The 19,781-nt window shown below is 39.6% G+C and overlaps 1 long non-coding RNA gene across 1 annotated transcript in view; it reads right to left on the reverse strand.

The window, feature by feature from the left end:
• The window catches only part of LOC311437238, a 114,859-nt gene that overhangs the window by 16,547 nt on the left and 78,531 nt on the right, over window positions 1-19,781 (reverse strand). The window contains exon 3 of the long non-coding RNA XR_014693387.1: window positions 8,247-8,431. This is a non-coding gene — a long non-coding RNA (uncharacterized lncRNA). The remainder of the gene's footprint in view (window positions 1-8,246; window positions 8,432-19,781) is intronic.

Below are 19,781 nucleotides of genomic sequence, written 5' to 3' on the forward strand. Positions count from 1 at the left end.
GTTTGTGCACCACCAATGGTATGTGTAGCACAGTTTGGGAACCCCTGCTTTACACCAAGAATCTTACTAAGGGTTTCTCCGGCTGCCATACAGCTGCTGTAAAGGCTCTTCACCCTGCTTTATACCAAGAGATGATAAAGACCCTTCAGAGCAGCTGTAAAACTGTCTGCAAAACCTCATATCTCATCAATAACAATTTAAACCCACCTTAAACTCTATCGGCTTGACAACACTTAAGTTTTGAATAAGTGTCACAAGCAGTCCATCTCTATTAGTTCCCCTGTTCTGCGTCCTTTTGTTGCCTGCTTATGCCTATAATGCAAAGCAAATGTTCAGCCTATAATTTATTGTAATTAATTGCTTTTGATATTACCTTTTGTGTTACTAGGACAGGTAAGAGGTACTTGAGAAGCAGGATTTAAGCTGAAAGGAGAGCTACAGGAAACAGTTGATTCATGCAGAAAGCTGTGTATCAAGTGAGCAATAAGGCACAACAGGGTACATACACGCTGCTGTCAGGACTGTGTGCCTTGGTGCGGGGTGAAATGCCAGGCTGAAGGCAGAGTGCCCTCAGCCACCCCCAGGCTGTCATTATGGAGCAGTAATACTTGGCCTGGAGTGGCCCTTCTGACTAATATTTGTTTGCAAGTAGGTATTCTGAAGGAAATCAATAAAAACAAAAACAAAAAATCCTTATTATTACCTCCAATTTTATTGAATATTCCCTCTCATTTGGGATTTAGGGTCAGGGTTTCTTTGTCCCTATTATACTTTTAATGGGGTTTACTTACACGTATGTATTTCTACGTATTTTTAGAGGATGGTAAAAAAGGATGAATGAAGGGAGGGTATTGGAGCTTCCCAAAGAATGGAAAATTCTAAAATAAAACTAAAAAGACTAACTATTTTACATTTAAAGATGGTCTATGCAGATCAGGACCCAAACACAAGACGGTTTTATTACAGAAAAGTAAGCAGTATGAATTCTGTTGCATAGGAAACAAATGGCTATTTTTTGACTTTTCAGACATTGCTCTGTGCCTATGCACTGTGCCTCCTGAAGTCATGGGGTTTTAAGCTCCTGATCCCTCATTCTGACTTTCCAACACTGTCTCCAGCTTTGCCTATCTGATCATTTTGAGTGTATTTTTAGAGTTAGCTTATTTTAAACGTAGGTACTTCGAGACTTAGCTGATTTTCTTTGACCTGTTTAGCTACGTTTGCTGCTAATAAATACATATGTGGGTGGAGCGTGCAATTTTTAAACAAATTCAGATGACTTTAATCATATTTTAATGTCTTATATTTCTTATTCTGCAGCTATTTATGATGCACATTTTATATGTTTTAAATATGTTTTTATATGTTTATGTTTTTAGAGTTTTATATGAAAGCTAATGAAATTAATGAAAAAAATCTATTACTTTCAGTGGACGATATGTCATGTCTTTTAGACCTGATAGATCTGGGGAGTCCTTGATTTTCTGCTCCGTTATCTCCTCCCTTTTCAGTTTTCAGCAGGTCACTCAAATATTCTTTTTCATTAATCTGTCTAAGGCAGAGATAAAGGGACTGAGTGTTTGAAGGGTTTTAGCTCATTGGTAGAATGACATTCAGTGATGGATTCAAGTACAAAAGGTGGCAGTGCAAATGTGATACTGAGAAAGGCAGCAAAAAAAGTTGCTAACATTAAAAGTCTGATGTGCCAAAACGTCACCTTTTCAAGGCAACTGGAATTATGTCTAGTCCTTAGAATTATAACTTTATGTATTCACTGTACACACTTTCATGAAAGTTAATGGTGAGTGAACTGGCATGAATAAAGTATGTAACAACCCAGGAAAAGTCTACCAAATCCAACCACAAGGCAAAGACTTTTTTTTTTTTTTTTAAAGAAGTTCATGAAAGTTTGGTATTTTTCATTGTATCCTGTTTGTTCTGGGTTCCCTCTAGCAGGAGCAGTGCCAAGACACTATGAGAAAGGCTGTTCTTGTTCTATTTGCAGCCCAGCTAGAAGCAGGAAGTACTATAAATCTAGCAAGAAAGTCTGTCCTGCCAGCAGGGCCGATTCTACAGTTAACCCAAGTTTTGTCATAGCCTACAACAAGGATCCAGTCAGGCTGAATCACTGCATTTATAGAAAGAAGCTTATAGAAAGAGCTTCAGAATGGTTTGGATAAGGATCAGGGAAGTATCTGAGCTGCTCCTTCAGGCTGAACATGGGTCACAGATCAGACTCACCAAGCCGTGTACAAAAGAGGGGCATGGACAGTATTAGTGACACTGAAATCCAGTTTCTGATCAGTCTGAAGGAAGGAGTTCGAGGCAAACCACAAAAGACCTCAGTGAGAAATGGCAGAAGCAGACAGTTTAGCTCAGGTCTGAGTCTCACTTTCTGGAAAATATTTAGAATATATTTTGGGGGGTTTGCTCGCTATTTTTTTTAAACATTTACCCTATTTTAGAGATCAGTTATACTGTATGTGGGATTGCTAACCTGCATTAATCCTTGTTTTGAACTTGGGAGAGTTATACAGATTGTTCTCCACTATGTAGCTCGCTTCCCACGTGTTGGCCCATCAGGGATTAAATTAAAGAGCAATCAGGTCCTTAGTGGTGGAAGAAAATTTTGTTTCCAGAAATGTATGCTCATTTTGGACAATCATGCCTGCTTCTCACAGATCTGTTTTTATTACACGTATTAACTGCGGTCTCTTTCACTTGCTATGTGTTCGTGTGTTTGGAAGCACATTCTCAGTCAATAAAATGAATATTTCCAGCACGTTAACACAGGAGGAACAATTCAAGTATCACTTACACACTTTTGCATTCAGATTATGTATAAATGAAGGAAAATCAATGCAGAAAATCAATGCAGCTTTTGGCTGAAAATGAACATGAGGTCACACTGGCAGGACCTCAGGGTAGAAATAAGCAGCAAATTGTTTCTCTGCCCTTGAAAACATCATCAAAACCTTATTAAGGAAAAACTCCAGTAATCTCTTTCTCTCTCTATATATATATATGGGGAAAAATAGAACAACCAACTATCCTTGCAAATGGTTGCATCCTTCTACCTGTTACCAAATAACAACAGAAAACAGAAAAATAATAACATAACAAATTACTCCATGGTTGGATCTCACCTAAACTGCAAGGGATTCAGGTTCAAGTAGCTACTGTACTGTTTTCTTCCTGACTCTCCATCCCTCTCAGAAATATAAAAACCAGTGGTACTCTGGGATAGAGAAAACCCTTTTGTTATTCACCTAGAAGAAATTTAATTCTTCAGTAGCAAAATTTCTCCTGCATAAAACATTAGAATCGGTCCATTCCCACAACTCTATCAAAGAGCAGGGCTTTTACTGTCATTTCATCCCAGTATTCCTAGTCAGCTCTAATCACAAGGAATTTCAGACCCATTTACACTACCTTGATGTAAAACAATGAAACATCTCAGACCTTAAGGAGTTGCCTATATTCACAGTGACAAATGCATTTGTAGAAAGCTGAGCACCCTCCACACCTCCTAAGCTACGTCTATACTGATTAAATAAACAGGACCAGAGCACAGGTTTCAAGCCTGGTCGATGGCTGTCCACACTGTTGTTAGCTTACTCACAAACATGGCTTTGGCTTTTGCAAAGTAACATTCCCCCAGTTTGCCTAAGCGTGGACTGAGTGATAGCAAAGACCAGCAGTTGTTCCCACTAGGCAGCATGGCCAAGGTACCTTAGCTTCTGGTGAGGGGAAAAGGGTGATAATATGGATGTGAGTCATGCTGTGTTCTTCATAACTATGTTCTCCAGGTTCAAGAATGGCCCATGGCCATATTAGGCTATGGACATAATCTTCATATAGCCTGAACTGAGAATAAGACAAAGTGTTTCCCTCTCTCTCCATGATTCTCTTGTGTTTTCTCTCGTATGTGTTCATGGGACTTCTGGAATGACTCTGGAAGATACCAGCTTTATGAGCACTAGAAGTATCCCATTTTTAAAAGGAAAAATGAATCACCAATTATCCTAATATAATCTAGTTCAGGCAGATGAGACAAGGGGAGCTTTCCAGAGCTTTGACATTCAGTTTTGGATGCAGAAGCAATACATTGTCTTTCCCTAACCTTTTATATCCAAGACTCAAAAGCTTTTTTAAATGCTGCAGCCAGAGAACACCTCTGTGACATGGGTTAGCCCATGTCATTATTCCCATTTTACAGAGAGGAAAATTGGGTCACAACTGGTGAAATACTTTTCCAAGGCTTTTCAGCACATAAGTGACATCGCTGAAAACAGGATGCATGAGTCACAAACCCTAGCCTCCCATTTAACCGTGTAATGAAAAGAGACACTTACATGAATTTAAGAGTAGGCTGATGCCACAGAGTGGCGCGTACTTCCTAAGGTTACCTGAGCTAGGAGTGACTAGAGCTGGCACGTCCATACAGCACACTGCAGTACCAGAGCAGGGAACTAGCCCCGCTCTGATAGCAATACAGCTGCAACAGCACACCTGGGTCATAAACTCTACCTCTCAACACTAGACAGCAGGGGGTCGAAAAGTTCGATACTTCAGCACACAGGGTCACCAGGCCAAAGTCTTTTTATGGATTTAGCCCTCAAAACAGGATTTAATAGCATGCAGTAAATAAGGCCTTGGGCCACACATGGAACAATGAAGATAAAACAAACTACTGAATAGCTGCTCATTAAGAGTGCTCTGAACATCCTGTGCACAGAGGTAGAGGGCTCTGCGGAAAAAATAGTATGTGATCAGATAATTAAAAAATGAATCATAATGAATTACACAGGTGACCTTAATTAGGCCATTTCCTAACTCTTCTACCCCTTACTTTATGACAGCAAAATGTTCTTTCAGTGTCATTTTTCTGCACGCAGGATAGAGCTGTGCTAAGACAGTTACACGTTTAAAGGCCGCAGCAATATCTGTGTTGCAAAATTACCTCCACGTTAGGTTTCCCTTAGAGGTCTTTACTCTGGGAGTCATTTAGTTCTTTTCTCATCCATACCAATTTAGCATAGACGAAACCCTGCTGCCTTTAAAAAGAATTGCTTTGATTACTCAAGAGCAAGAGCAGATCCAAGCCCTGTGTCTTTAAGAACTGTCAGAAGGAAAAGACAGAACAGCAGAAATACGAGTTGTACAACTCCGCTCTTACAGCTACATCAGCTTATAGCCATACCGGATTCCAGTGCATCCGTGGGAAAGTATTTATTTTACCTGTAGGTATAATTGTAAGCAATAAAAACAGTTCAAACCTTGCCAGAAAGGGTGTGAATTTCTAAAAAGAAGGAAAAAGTCTGAATTCCAATACCTGAGCAAACAAGTTAGTATAAAAGAAAAAAAGGTAAATGAAACAGCATTGCCAAAACAATGAGGCTATGTTTTGCCAACAGCTGGGTTGTACTTTCCCTTATAAATGCTGCAAAAGAGACTCTGACTTCTGAGCACACTTTCTGCTGAATCCAATCATTTTGCTTGTCAAGTGCAAAGGATGTCTACAAGGGAAAAAAAAAATGTAGTGGAAGCTTTCAAAACCAAAATACCCCCCTTCTCTTTTCTCTTGGAAGCCATTTCACCAGTTTGGCAATAAAGAAAAAGCACGTCTTGTCAGCTTAAAAAATATGGACTCCCTGAAACCAGCTACAGAGAGGAGGTAGAAATAAAGAATGAGGCTCCTCAAAAAACACACTCTTAGCTGAGAACATACTCTTCCATCTTTTGGTCTACCTAGTAAAATAAAGCTACAGTTTGCTGTCTGGCACCAGGGACACAAGTGCTGGAAGTGATGCTTGTCTAACAGAGAGCTTGTGACAACTGAGTTTGATTGCAGTCTTACCCTGTGTCATTCCCAGGTTGTCACATCATGTAAAGCTTCACAGAATGAATGAGGAATTCAACTCATTTGGCTCGTCACTTGAGTTTATATGAATACGTTTTTAACAAAATTTAGCCAGACAAAGGTTTCCATTGGCAAGCTCTTGCATTTCCTTGTGCACCACAAAACTAGCCTTCCTGACAACCCTCATTTCCAGCCCTGAGTGAAACCAGAACGAGAGTAAAAAGCAAAGTAGGTGGGGGAACAAAGTTAATCAACTTCAGCAGTCCTTCCAGAAGCCTATTTTATAGGAGGGCTTAGGACAGGTGTTGTTTCAACTAAGCATGTTCAGCACCAGTATCATGAATTAATAAGGAAATAGGATACCTACAATTTTTACTAATTTCCACCTGCCAAATATTCAGCTTACAACTGTATATTGATACCTTCTTGACTGGGTCTGTACACCTCTATATTCACCTCTACCTTCCTTTAGCTTCTCAGCTGTAGTCAGTTTTTTACACAGAGGTAGTTTTTTTTTTTTTTTTTTTTTGCCTTTTTTTTTCTTGGTCTCATATGCCCCATTAGATATCTTCTGTCCTGTAATGCAATCTAGTTCAACTATTACTCAGTTCTACTTAGAAGGCTTTTGAGATGGTAATGCAAATCCTAGAGATACTGGCTCTCTCCTGCAGAGTCCCTGCACTGTTGTATATGCACCTGCTTCTTTCTGCTGTGCACCTAGACAAATGCTAGGTTTTGCTTTTATGCCAGTTAGCCCCTTAAATATGAAGGCAGAAAATTGCGCCGTTTTAGCCAAGAAGGTCTGGCTGGCAATGGCGGAACTTGTAATGGCAGCAACAATAACGTCTGGCCACAACACCCCTTTCATGAGAATTGGCAGAGCTGGCCATATTTGAAAGGTATCATGCAGCAGCCGCTCTATAAAATTCATCATATAAGGAGAAAACAGCTGAACTTTAAAAATGAGACACATTTGTACTTGGCAACACCGGTTTTCTGATTGTTTTCTAATGGCAAAAACTAAACAAGATGGCTGCTGCCGTGCAAAGGAGACAACTGGAACTGAAGGCCAAAACAAAAAACCTATAGACAACTCCACAATAAAGACAATTTCCATGCAAACTGCAACTTTTGAATTTCGGTCCTTTCAGCTGTCTATCTGCTTAAAAGCTTTTTATTCAGAAAACAATTTACTTTGTAACAAACCTAGGCTTGGAAAATTTCTGCCCAAAACATGTTTCTTTCACAGAATCAGAAATTAGCCGATGACTTAATAGCAACACTTACCACTAAGAATTACAATAAGGAATTATTTTATGTACTTGTCTTGCATTCTAGCAAAGACATGTAAGATTTGCACTGGTCTTGTATCCAACATATCAGGGATCAAAATTTTGCTTGTAAGACTCTCAAATGGTAGTGAGCTAAAAAGCCCCAAAACAACTAACGGCTAGAATCAGTGGCTTATATTTGTGATAAAAGTAACTAAGTCAAATCTAGCTTGGAAATCGAAGCTTATGCACCTAGAGAGAAATAGTTTGATAGTTTTAAATAGTTTGAATAGGATATATGAGCAGCAGAGCAATGTATGAATAGCTGTCAATACAGAAAGTCCACAGTTCTTTTGGCTCATTTGGGAACATACTGCCACAGAAATATCAAGCAGAAAGAAAGATGCAGTCATTTTCACAATAATAGTTCAAGGGGCGAGAGGAAGGACAATGCCATCTGAACTTTAGTTTCAAAAGTCCTGTTCCAATCGCACCTAATAACATTAAATTAATTGTGCAGATACAAGGAGCAAGATTATCTTGAAGAAATCTGGAAATATCCGCACTAAATTTGGCACTAGGAAGACTGACCAAGTAAGAAAACACTTCTCAGAAATCAGCGGTTAAAATATCTTGGCAAAACCTCAGGTATAACAGAAAGGTATATAAGAGCTACAGAATGGCCATCTGGTTCAGCATCCTGTCTTCAACAGTGGCCACAGGCACACCTCACGTGTAAGTTAAGAATGGGAGAAAACATATATGATACTTCCTTGGAGTACTTTCCAGTCTGTAATTATTTTAAGCTGAAGTATTTCCTGAGCTTCATGTGCCCATTTGGTAATTTCCAATAGAGCTGTCCCTTCCAGGTATTTGTCCCATCTCCTCTAAAAGCCATGGAGACATATTTTTTTTTAATGCATCCAAAGCATTTGCAGGCAGGAAGTCTACCTATAGCAATCTACTTTTTTTTTTTTTTCTTTTTCATTTTTTGAACATGATTCCTGCTAACTTCATTGGACAGTCCCTGGCTCTTGTACTGTAAGAGCTGGTGACCAGTACCCACCCCCCCCCATGCCACTTATGATCTGTAGACTTCTGTCAGATCCTACCTTGCTCATTTATTCTCTGAACCAAAGAATCCAAGCAGTTCAGTTGCCTCTTGCTTAGACCTTTGATCATTCTTGTTGCCTTTTTCTGAGTCTTTTGCATTTTTTTTCTTCTTTTGCACATGGTATTCAAGTTCTGTATGAATACAGCTTTGCAGAACAACAACTCAACAGTCGAGGGCAACAGCCTGTTTGGGACAAGAAGCGAGAAGAAACTATTGAAACTAGGAGAAAGGGAAGGGTACAATTCTCACTGTAATAGTAGCTGTAGAAGAAGTATCGATTCATACTGCAATGATTTGATCCTTAGTTCAGCAATAACCTCAATATTAACAGATAAGATTACAAAATACATTTTGAAACTTGGTTGAACAAAAACAATTCATTCCTTGCCACTGTTGATCCTTTCAAAAGCATTATATGCCCACGGCTGACAGATTGCATAACCTACAGAAGTGGCCATTTCTCTACAGATACTCTTCAGTGGCAGTGCTCATGCTTTTCTCTTACATAGAAACTTCCAGAAACTAAACGGAGTGGCAATATGAGCACAGCTATACCTACTGTGTTTATAAATAAATATGGTTCTCTGGGATTCAAGTCAGTTTACGTGTTTGTACCTACCACCGCAGCACACAAACACACCTACTGTTTGGATTTTCCATTGACCTTCTTCACCCCTTGACTACAGTTTTGCTTTTTGTTTGGCACTCTCTGGATTCAGGTGCTATGTTCTGATGTACTTACCAACAGCAAGCACAAAGAACTTGGCAACCAGAGCTAAGTATGTGAAAGGCTTTTAATGCACATGAAAGCATCCCCCTAAAGAGCCCATATTCCTATAAGCTTTCTGCAGAATGGTTGCCTATAATTATTTGTCTCATCTTTAAGTGCATTTACATTACAGTGTTGCAACAATTGGCACATATGAACAGCAGATTGTCTGTGTTTTTGATTAGTGTGGCAGCAACATATCCTTTGTTTTTCAATCCTGGGCTAAATGAAACGTCTTCCACAGAGACAAATCTCCACAATGATTAATCATGAAGCTTCCCATATGGATACTGATATCCCACATGCTTTAAATGAGGCTGGGTGGGAAAACCTCTGCTCCACTCATCTCTCAATCCAGCAAACTGCTGGAAAGTACCCACAGATTCATTCCCCTATGGTTATAACCTCACTGCAGAATTGGTTGAGACTAGGTTAACTGTAGAAACTTCTGCTGGTATAGTACTAATAATTTAGTGGTGTGATTTTTGAATTTAGATGTTTCCATACTGACAAAAACCCTAAATGCGGTTATACAGACACAGAACTGTTTTTGCTGAAGTAGCCTATTTCACTTTCGGACCTGATGTAAGCTATACTATTTAAAGGGCTTTTTGATGGTAGAAGCTGCACTTTCATTATAAGAGCTCAGTATGCGCTGGCGAGCTTTGGCTGTGCAGTGTGCGAAGCGACGTAGAGTTCTGCAGAGTTAAATCTTTCTGTGATACAACCAAGCCACATTTGTTTTTATATTTTGCGTGAACATTTTTACCACATACTCCAGAAGACTGATCTGCAGCACAGTCAAAGTGTTCCATAATGCAATATATTGAGCACAATACACTAGCCAAAAACAGCTCTAAAATAAATAGCCACAACTTGATTGACGTAATAGAGGTCTATTTGCTTATACTATTACTGGCTTGGCCCTCTCCACTTATTTAACTTCAACTCAGTAAGTGCATTAAGAGTCCAATGTCCATTTTCCAAATGGAAAGAGAAGCAACTTCTTCCTATCTGCACACATAAATTAAAACACCAGAAGTACAGCACAGTATTTCCCTACTTCATAACTGTCACTGCAAGCTATAGGTTCAGTTTTGACTTATTTTTTACTTCTCCCACACATATTTACTGTCCCACTTCATCAAAATCAATTATTGATGACAGACTGCTTAATCGGTCAGTGACTCTCACAACATTTCTTTCATCTTCTGACCTACTGCAATGGTTTTAATGTTGTTTCACAGCTGGGCTTCTGCCATCACAGCATATGATAAAGTCATCAGGCTCTTGAGCTTCAGCAGGCAAAGCAATATGAACTAGATTCCTAGATACTTTGTGCCCTTTACAGATGCCCCTTGCAATAAAGCTGGCTCTAGGGATGGCTTCTTTTGCTATCATTCTCTGCCTTTCAGAAAAAGTGTCGATGAACCAAGGTCTAGCTATTTGTTGGGCACTTAGATGCCAGCACGGCTAAAAAGGAATCCATATCTTAATGTCCTCCAGATCTAGGGATGTGATGCTGTTATGGCACTGGACCTCCTTGACATTTCAGTCATGACTCCATTAACCCAAAGATTTTACTCATTTCCATCAGTTCAGTACTTGCAAGGTGTCAGAGATGGTAAGAAAGAGAGATCTTAAAAGACGACATTTCTTTTCTCTGTAAGATCCCTGCTGTAGTTTGCTGTCTATGCAAAAAGCTCCAACAGCTGGGTGGACAGACAGATAAGAGTGTTTCAGTAGAAGACTTTGAAGGATCAGCCCTTGCAGTGATTCATCTGTGAAGATGGCAAAAGGTTCTCAGGAGCACAAAACAGGAAGGTTTCTCAATTCATTATGTTAACTAAGAGGATAAACAAAGCTTAATGTAAGGTATTCAGTGACTTGATAGCGTTCCTAACCACTAAATACTCTATCAAGGGTATTTAGTGACTTGGTAGCGTTCCTGAACCAAAGCAGCAGCCAAATCTTCACCTAAGATAGGTCTAAAAAAAACTCAGTGGACCACATTTCTTTATACAGTTTTCTTCACACCATTACATTTACTGGACTTGAACTAATGGTGCTTTACTATGAATAACTCCTATTCAGATCAACAAGAAAAAATGTGATGTCAGAGCAATTGAATTAAATCCAAAAATCTAAGAGACTCTGGAATGAGCCAGTATATCACAGCTGCTGAGACATGAGCTAGAAGATGGCTATCCATGCCTGGCCCACTAGAAGGCTGGTGGGCATTATAAACCGATAAAAGATTAAAGAAAAAGAAAACCAAATCTTTACATAAATCCATCTGAAAGTAGAGCTTATTATCAGTGCTATAGAGACAGTGATTCACACTAACATTGAATTTTAGGGACTCAAACATCCCATCTGAGCAACAAACAAAAAATTAATGTAATGTTAATAATTTTCTCCTTCATTATATAAAACAGAAGCATTCATGTAATTCAAAAGCATATCGAACATGCTATTTTTTAAATCACTGTGAGCAGTAATGACAGGACTTTAAACCACACTCAATCCACAGTGGGGGTTTTACCACTGCTCATTGAAAACAACAGTCTGACCCACACAGTGCAGTTTTAACATATCTGTGATTTGTTTTTCATTTAACTGAAGCTGCAAGCAGCATTAGCTTTGAAAAATGCTGCCAGCAAATAGCATTTAAATCTTCTGTCTTAGACAACAAGGAAGTCTGCTTGCATCAGTGACATTATTTTAGATTTTCATTATTATTATTTATTTTAGGTTTATTACTTTCCTTTGGTCCATCTTTGAACAGCCCCCTCTTCCCCTTACTGGATTCCAGCTCTGCACATCGAGTTTCTCTCTTCTGGCAGACAAAGCTTCATCTCAGGCATGAAACAAAATCAGCACCAAGTACAGCAGACTGAATACTACCTTCATCCAGAAAGAAAACCTTCTATCTTAATTATTTTGCCTTGGTTCTTCCTAATACTTAAAGACTATCAGAGGAAGTTACAGGTCTTGTAAATTATTAAGCAAACAGACTTTCTGCATTGCTGCATTCGTTGACATATCTGACAAGTCTCAGGATAGGCTACCTTCTCATTTCTGGACTTACCAAATTAGCGGGGAAAGCATCAGGTAATTTTGCCAGAGGAATTAACATCTTGAAACTGAAACTTGGTAAGCACTGAAGGAAAATTCCTAGCATAGTGATTGATTAGATACTTAACTGCAATTGATATCAGGTTGTCTGGCACTGATTTTTTTGCCAGGGCATTGGAACAAAATTGTGAACTATGGACTGCATTACCTCTGTTCTGTTTGCTACCCAAATCCTGACTCACCTGTACTCTGAGAGCATTAGCTACCTAACTAGCTAGATCTGCAAAGGTTAAATTACTGAAAAAAAAACACAGATCAGAAGGGACCACTATAATCCTTCATCCCCATCTCCTTCAGAAGGATAGCCATGGAGCTCAACCCACTAATTTTTGAAGTGAAAGGCTTGTTTTGCCTCCTATCTGGGAAAATCTTATCAAGCCTTATATTAAAAATAACAATAACTTTATTAATTATTTATTAATGCTACTGTTTATCCAATTGAAGGCAACTTTGTATGTCCCTACCAACCAAAAATGCAGTAAACTTTATTTTCTTTCAAAACAACAAGTTAACTCTCGTCATTGGAGTATCGGGCCTTAGGAGACATCTGCAATTACCGGTAGCACCTCACCATCTGAGAGCAGGGCAGTAGATTTGGCAGCCTTTGGGGAGCTATCATTTTCCATCCCATCAGAACAAAGACCACCAAGGAAGGGTAGATAAACATGGCAGGAGGTTGAGAACTGTACTGTAAACGAGGCCTGAGCTTTGCATCTAACTGTTCCATGTAAGATGTTGTTTAGGAATAGCGAGACCCAGTTATGCACAGGAGACCCAGTTATACACTTTTCAAGACAGAATCTGAACTCTTACTTCTACTGCAAAAGAAGACACCAAAATTTGTTCAACACAAAGAGATATAGCGTAGATTGTAATTAAAAACAAACAAACAAACAAAGGTACAAATTTAGATACAAAACTAGTTTAAGATCTCACTGTGAGATACATGGTTTTATGCAACCTTACACTTTCAGTTGCCTACTTTTTGGTTTGCTCTTTTGTTAAAGCCACCATTGTCTGCAAGACACGCTATAAAGTGTGTCTCCAGCACAATTTGGGGCAGGAGGAGAGTTTGCCATTTCCTGCCCTTCTTCCCAAGTTTCTCGATTTTACCATGATGTCCTTTGTGTTTCTGTCTGATGTTGCCAAGCTGAATGCTAGCCTCCCTGTTACGCACAGAGTACTCTGATAACCCATTGCATTTAACAGAATAAAAAATGGCTATAAACAGAAGCCCAACCAATATTGGTAACTGCATTAACTACATTCCATCTCCCAACAGAACAAATTTAAGAGGATGGTCAGATAGTGCAGTCAAGCAACTGAGAAAACCACATGCCTTGTCAGACAAGCTCAGTCTTTCTGGTAGAATAACAGTGGCCTGCTCACAATTATCCTAAATACACAGCTTAATCTACTGCACGTCTTGTGACAGAAGAAAAGCCTGACCTTTGAGCTTTGTAACAGTCACAAATAATAAGGATGAGCTACAGAATAAATTCATTTTGACCAGATAATTACATGTGGTCCTCTTCACAGCAAGTCCAACCTTATTCTAGCAAAGAAAATTGAAGTCTGCTGGCTGCAATTTAAAGGAAAACAGCATCACTCTCTAGAAGTATTGGACATTGTTTCCTTTGCTGGAAACACAGAAAAAAGATCAATCACATCATTTTTGATGCCATGGCCTCTTCCCTTTGGTATACAGCTAAAAGCAGAAGAAACAGAGAGACCAAAGAAAGTGAGGCTGTTAATATCCTGAAGATAATTACTCAAGAGTTTGGAAGTTTTTCGTTATCAAAATCTAAGGTCCTGTCTTGTTGAGAGGTTATTCCAAGCAGAAGAGAGTAGTAGAGTGAACTGTTCTTCAAGTTCACTCTACTATTCTTTAATTTGTGAGATTTCAAGTCCCTCAACACATAGTATTTTCCTAAATAAAAGGAGAGAGGTCTTGCATAATCACCACACAGACCCACGTGGCTTTGCTCCTGAATTCCTGGAAGATATTTTCATGTTGCACCCAGAAATTATAACTAGATTTCCCACCTAGTGTAACACTGCACACAAGCAAAAGGTAATTTTGAGGGGAATACTGAAGGCTAATGGCCCACACCTCACAGAAAATGGGAAAATCACATATCCCTTCAGAGGTCGTATCTTCTGTGAAAATCTCCAAGGGCAGCAAAACCTTTCTGAGACCATCCGTACAGCATCTAGTCTCTATAGAGCCTTCATGACTCGCATCTTAGAGTTACTAAATAAACAAATCACTCAAGTGGGCAGCATAGATTAAACACTATTAAAAACAGGTATGGTTTGGGAGAAGAATGTAAAAAAGAGACCACTATACTGGGGAATTTCTGGTTGAAAAGACAAAGAGCAGTGCTAAGAACTGGAACCACTAAATTAATGTGAGAATGCCGTTAAACCAAAGAAATACAAATATGTCATCCTGGGAAAGGCATAATGCATGAACAGGAGGCCATCAGCCTCAGGGAACCTGACAATTCCCACCACTCAAACACCTGCTATTAGTAAAGCCTATGGAAGTAATTGGATAGCAAATGCTCCCTATCCCTTGGCAGGTGGCTAGCCCACCACTGCTTCTTATCATCGTTGGTGTGTCTGGAGGGAAATGGGCATACTCTTCCACCAAATCTTTCTTCTCACACATCATGTTTGTATTTTTTCCATTAGGATTGCCTTTAAAAATAATAGCAACAGTGGGAACAAACACCAACACATGTAAGGTAGGGAAAGGATTTACTGCTCGTGGCATTAATCCTTTTACTAATAAACCATAACTGCAAATTCAGTTACTCTTAATAGCAAAATTAGGTTCTTACCTGTTACTTTTTGCCATTCACATGACCTTTAGTCATTGGAACTGGAATTGACTTGTGTGGGTGTAGTCTGGTATGAGAATTGAAGGCTCTCATAATTCTCAAACACACCTACATTGATGTAAGAGCTGCTTAGTGTTTCAATGGAAAAAAAAGAAAAGATAAGTAAATCTTGATAATGTAAATAGTGTTCAAGCTTTAGAGATTGTTTCTTGAATAAGTGGAGCAAACTAGGTCGTGAGTGGGAGGGAAGACTTAAAACAGATTTATTATCAGGATTGCATAAAGCAAGAGAAAAAATATGGACATCTTGGTGAAATTTGTTATTCAGTATGAACTGGGGATGCTGTCATGATAGACATAGTGATCAGCTGATCAGTCCTGTGGTGACCTGTGACAGTGCTTGGAGCTGATCACAGAAACAATCAAATTCTTCTTGCTTTTTGTTTCAAGATTTGATGGAAACTAGAATATATGATATTTTCTTTATGGATGTTTTCAGAAGTCTCACTATCTCTGTTCACCCGCAAAACTACAGGGTTTTGCATTTATCATCAGAGAGTGGTGCAGTTTTTTAAAGCTTTCCTTTGTGTGGCTTGTTCGTTATCACAATTCAAGAGCACACGCTCAGACTGCTGATGAGGAACAAGCCTCCCAGGCAAATTTTAGTTAGCACACAAGTTCTGGAGCATTTCTTAATCCATATAATTTCCCCGTTACAAGGGATAGTTTAATACATGTTTTTAATTCAAGCTCACAACAGTTTTTTGTTTGTTTGTTTGTTTGTGTGTACATCTGTTAATCTCAACTGAGATAACACCGTGACAGGAGGCTCTTCTGAAGCCTGCTGCAATGCATGGAACCCTACTAGTTTCTGCCCTGTAAGACTGGGGGATTTTGTTTTGCTTTGTTTTGGTAGTGAAATTTGGAGAAGAAAAAAGACAGTTCAAAACCAGCTTGATCCAAATCATGTTTTCTTCCTGCTATTGAAAAAGATGCTTCGCCTCCGACTGACACACAAACTTAAAACTGCTTGAAAACAAAAATAACATTTTTTACTCTTCCTACAAGTGCCTGTGTGCAATAAAATATGTGGGCTTTTGGAGATGAGGGATGATGACAAAGATTTTCAGATGAGCTGTCTGTCATTCATTCAGCAGGTGGTAGACAAGATTCAGCTTCTTCCTGTGTGAGGGTTTGGACCCATGATTAGCACCCGAATGAAACATGAGCTACTTTCACAAATCTAGGACAGAGTAAGCCACGATACCACCCAGAGGTTCAGGCTCCTGATGTGAATTGGGAAATCACGCTTTCCTCTCCCTGATCATTCCTTCTCAAGGCTCTTCTGCAGTCTGTCCATCTGGGAGCAACAGGTGAGTAACTTTCCTAACCAGAAGCCATCAGGCAGGCAGGCATCTGAATTAACTCTTTCTTCTATGAGACTGTTTCTTATTTCTGTGTTTCCTGATGAATGCCCCAAAGGTGTGAACATTTGTGTCAAGTCCTGAGGGCAGTGCTTTACTGGCACTGGGCAAGGCAGTCCAGCATTGTTACCAGAGGATCAGAGGAGGAATCAAATCATGATTCATGATATGGGCGTATGAGTAAGTTATCCCAAAGGCGTGAATTTACCTACGTGTCGGCTTGCCAGCAGCAAGCTATTGGTGTGCCCAGACCCATGCAGGGGCTGCGGATGCCCCTCCGCAGTGCTGCAGTGAGGGGAGTAGTGCCCGCTCGGCCTCCTCGTTGCTTCTGTCAGCCTGAGCCTGGCGCAGAGGCAAGACCCACAGGGAGGGATTAGAGAATCACAACCGCCTTCTTAATGAGATTTCATTTCCCTAATGCAATGACTTGGTTTAATCCTGCTAGTCCTCCAACCTTTCAAAGAGTCCTTGGAACAAAACAGGCTAGTCAAAGTAAAGGGAACAAACAATACACGAGACAGCCAAATAACTTGGCCATCTAAATTTCATTTTCAAAAGTCCATTAGATGGTGACCGAAATGAACAGTTTGAAAAGGAACTTTTCAGTCTGAAAAAGCAACTGGTGTTGCAGCAAGGAGGAGCTCACACTGTTCCGAAAGCTACCTCATTTAGATGCTAGTCACCCCATATTTCCACTAGAGTCAGTGGGAACGGACAGCCTTTTCCCAAGATCAACTCCAAGTACATTAGTGAGGTGGCTGAGAGACCACTTCTTCTCATCCACATTTTTGAAAACTGTACCTTTTTTATTTTAAAACCTAAATATCTTTAAGATGTTCAGCAAATCACCCCAACTTTCCTCACGCATGAGCGAAATAGCCCTTTTTATTTACACTTTGCTTACCCTCTTTAATGCCTAGGCATCCTCCTTTACATTTAAACATCCAGTAACACGTGTGTGAAGCTTTGTACTTGGCCAATACAAAGAGCTCAGCTCTTCTCAACTTTAAGGAAGAATCAGTCAAACAAAATCAGGCGAAAGGCAAAAATCAGCTATCAGCAACAATTGGATATTTTTGGAATGCATCCCTATTTTTCCATATTAATATATTAATTCCAAGGAGCAGTATGATTTCTGTAGAGAGGATGAGACCCTATGCAATCTTTCTGAAATGAGCAATGCATTTACAAACCAATGTTAGCTACAACTCCTGCTACTGACAGCTGATTTGGAAAAGGAGTCTTAGTAGCAGAGTGAATACACAGCAGTTTACTCCCAGAGACTTGGGTTTAAATTGCTACTCCAAAACAAGGAAGAATAAATGTGGTAGCCTCCATCCTAGTCAGCACAAATTATTTATCATCACCGACCCATCAGAAATTGAGTGCAGCAGCCAGCACTCGTCTGGCAGGAAAAGCCTTAGTCTAGAGTAACTGGAGACTTGCCTGTCAGCAAGAGAGGCACGTACACCGCCTGTCTGTTACACAAGTATGGCTTATTTTTCAGAGCATCAATATTACTATGGTATTTACACAACTAAGTATGTATAAGAAACTATTATAAGTTGACATTGTTAAATTAGAGCTGACTGGAAACTGAGATTTTTTTTTTCCCCACTCCAGAAGATGACAACACTTTTTTTCCACAGAACGAAATGCTCACATTTCGGATGCTGCGGAGCTACTCCTGCTGGGCGTTATGCTGGCTGTCTCTGTTGGAGTGGGCTCTGGGAGAGGACTTCACCCTCCTTCACATACTGTCATCTCCACATCTGGCCTGAGGAGGTGGTGCAGGATCCAAGGATCACAGACACCTCCTGGGGAGTCTTGCCCATAAGGGCACAAGGAGACAAGACACAGAATTTTTAATTCCTGCAGCGCTGTGGCAGCTGATGCAGAGTGTGTAATACTTCTTCCAGAATCCTTTTTTTCAACAAAATTATAAATGTGTTTCTGCTTGAAAGAATTCTTTTTTCTAAAGCTTGACAAAAGAAACAGTTCCAACAACAACAAATTCAATTTGGTTTAATTGCTTGTGCTACCTGCATCATCACATGGAGCTGCAAAGCACTGGTAACTCTGCTTATCAATGCCATTTTAGCCCTGCCACTGGTGCTGCACAATTGGATCACTAGGAGAAAGGTTTTTATAAACCAATAACTAAATGCTTTCATGAGATTTTTCCCCTGCCCTGTCTTAAAAAGGGCAATGTATGACTGGCAATGCTAAGAAAAGAATTCTTGTTATTGTCCTCAGCCAAGGCACTCTTCTGGCACCTACAAAATAAATTTTGCCAAACCATAGACTTCAGTACCTATAAGCAACAGGCATCATCTCCACTGAACAACATAGTGTTGCTTTACAAGATCATTAATGAACAGGCATTTTCAGTTAATTTTTCAGTAGACTCACTATTTCTGACTGTCTAGGCTTAGAAGAAGTGAAAGGGAGCTCAGACACACAAAGCAGGAAAAAACAATCTGACTTCATCTGCTGGTGACTGTTTTGTCAAATGTATATAGCCAAAGACCTTTAGAAAAGCTGGAAATTACTGTTTTCACCTTCATTGCTTGGATAGCTATCAAACATTTTTTATTTTTAGCATCAAAGTAGCTGAAAGGGCATTGTTAGAAAGAATGGGCCCTCTCCCTTGGCTCATGCAATAAACTTCAGGGAGGGGGCTTAACTTCAGAGACTGTTCTGAAAAAAATGATTTTTCGTTCTGAATACAGCTCAACAAACTGCAAGTGTTTATTCTGTTTCTCAAAGCTTGTGGTCTTACTTAATTGTACAACATGTTTATATATATATGATTCGGTTCCTGTGGATGAAATCAGAGGAGGATAGTGATAGTATCTTCTAAGAACATAATGGCCACTCTGGGTCAGACAAAAGCTATAAGTAGCTCCATATCCTGTCCCCAGCAGTTGTCACTGGAGGATGCTCAGCCAAAGTGTACAAGAACAGGGCATGTAGAAAGTGATTTTTTTTTTTTCTCCCTAGCGTCTTCTCTCAATTTCTGGAAATGAATGATGCAGGGACTTCCTGAAACAGATACCACTCTGGATTATTGTGCTCAATAGCTATCTCGTGCCATTTTATGACTGATAAGCAAGGCTCTGATTGCTGCTTACTTGATGTTCCGTGCGGCCTCTTTGGTCCCGCTCTCCTTACCACCTCTCTGGCTTGTTTCTTGAATCATGTATTAGTATCTGATGCAATAAAACAACATACTTCTGAGATATCGATCTTCGACGAGCAGATCAACAGCTCAATCGTTAAAAAGTTATTTGCAGAAACCCATTACAAGTGATTTATTCGTTTATAGCACCAGCGAGAAATTATGCATGCACGCA

This window comes from Aythya ferina, assembly GCF_964211825.1.
Source record: "Aythya ferina genome assembly, chromosome: 5".
Lineage (NCBI taxonomy): Eukaryota > Metazoa > Chordata > Aves > Anseriformes > Anatidae > Aythya > Aythya ferina.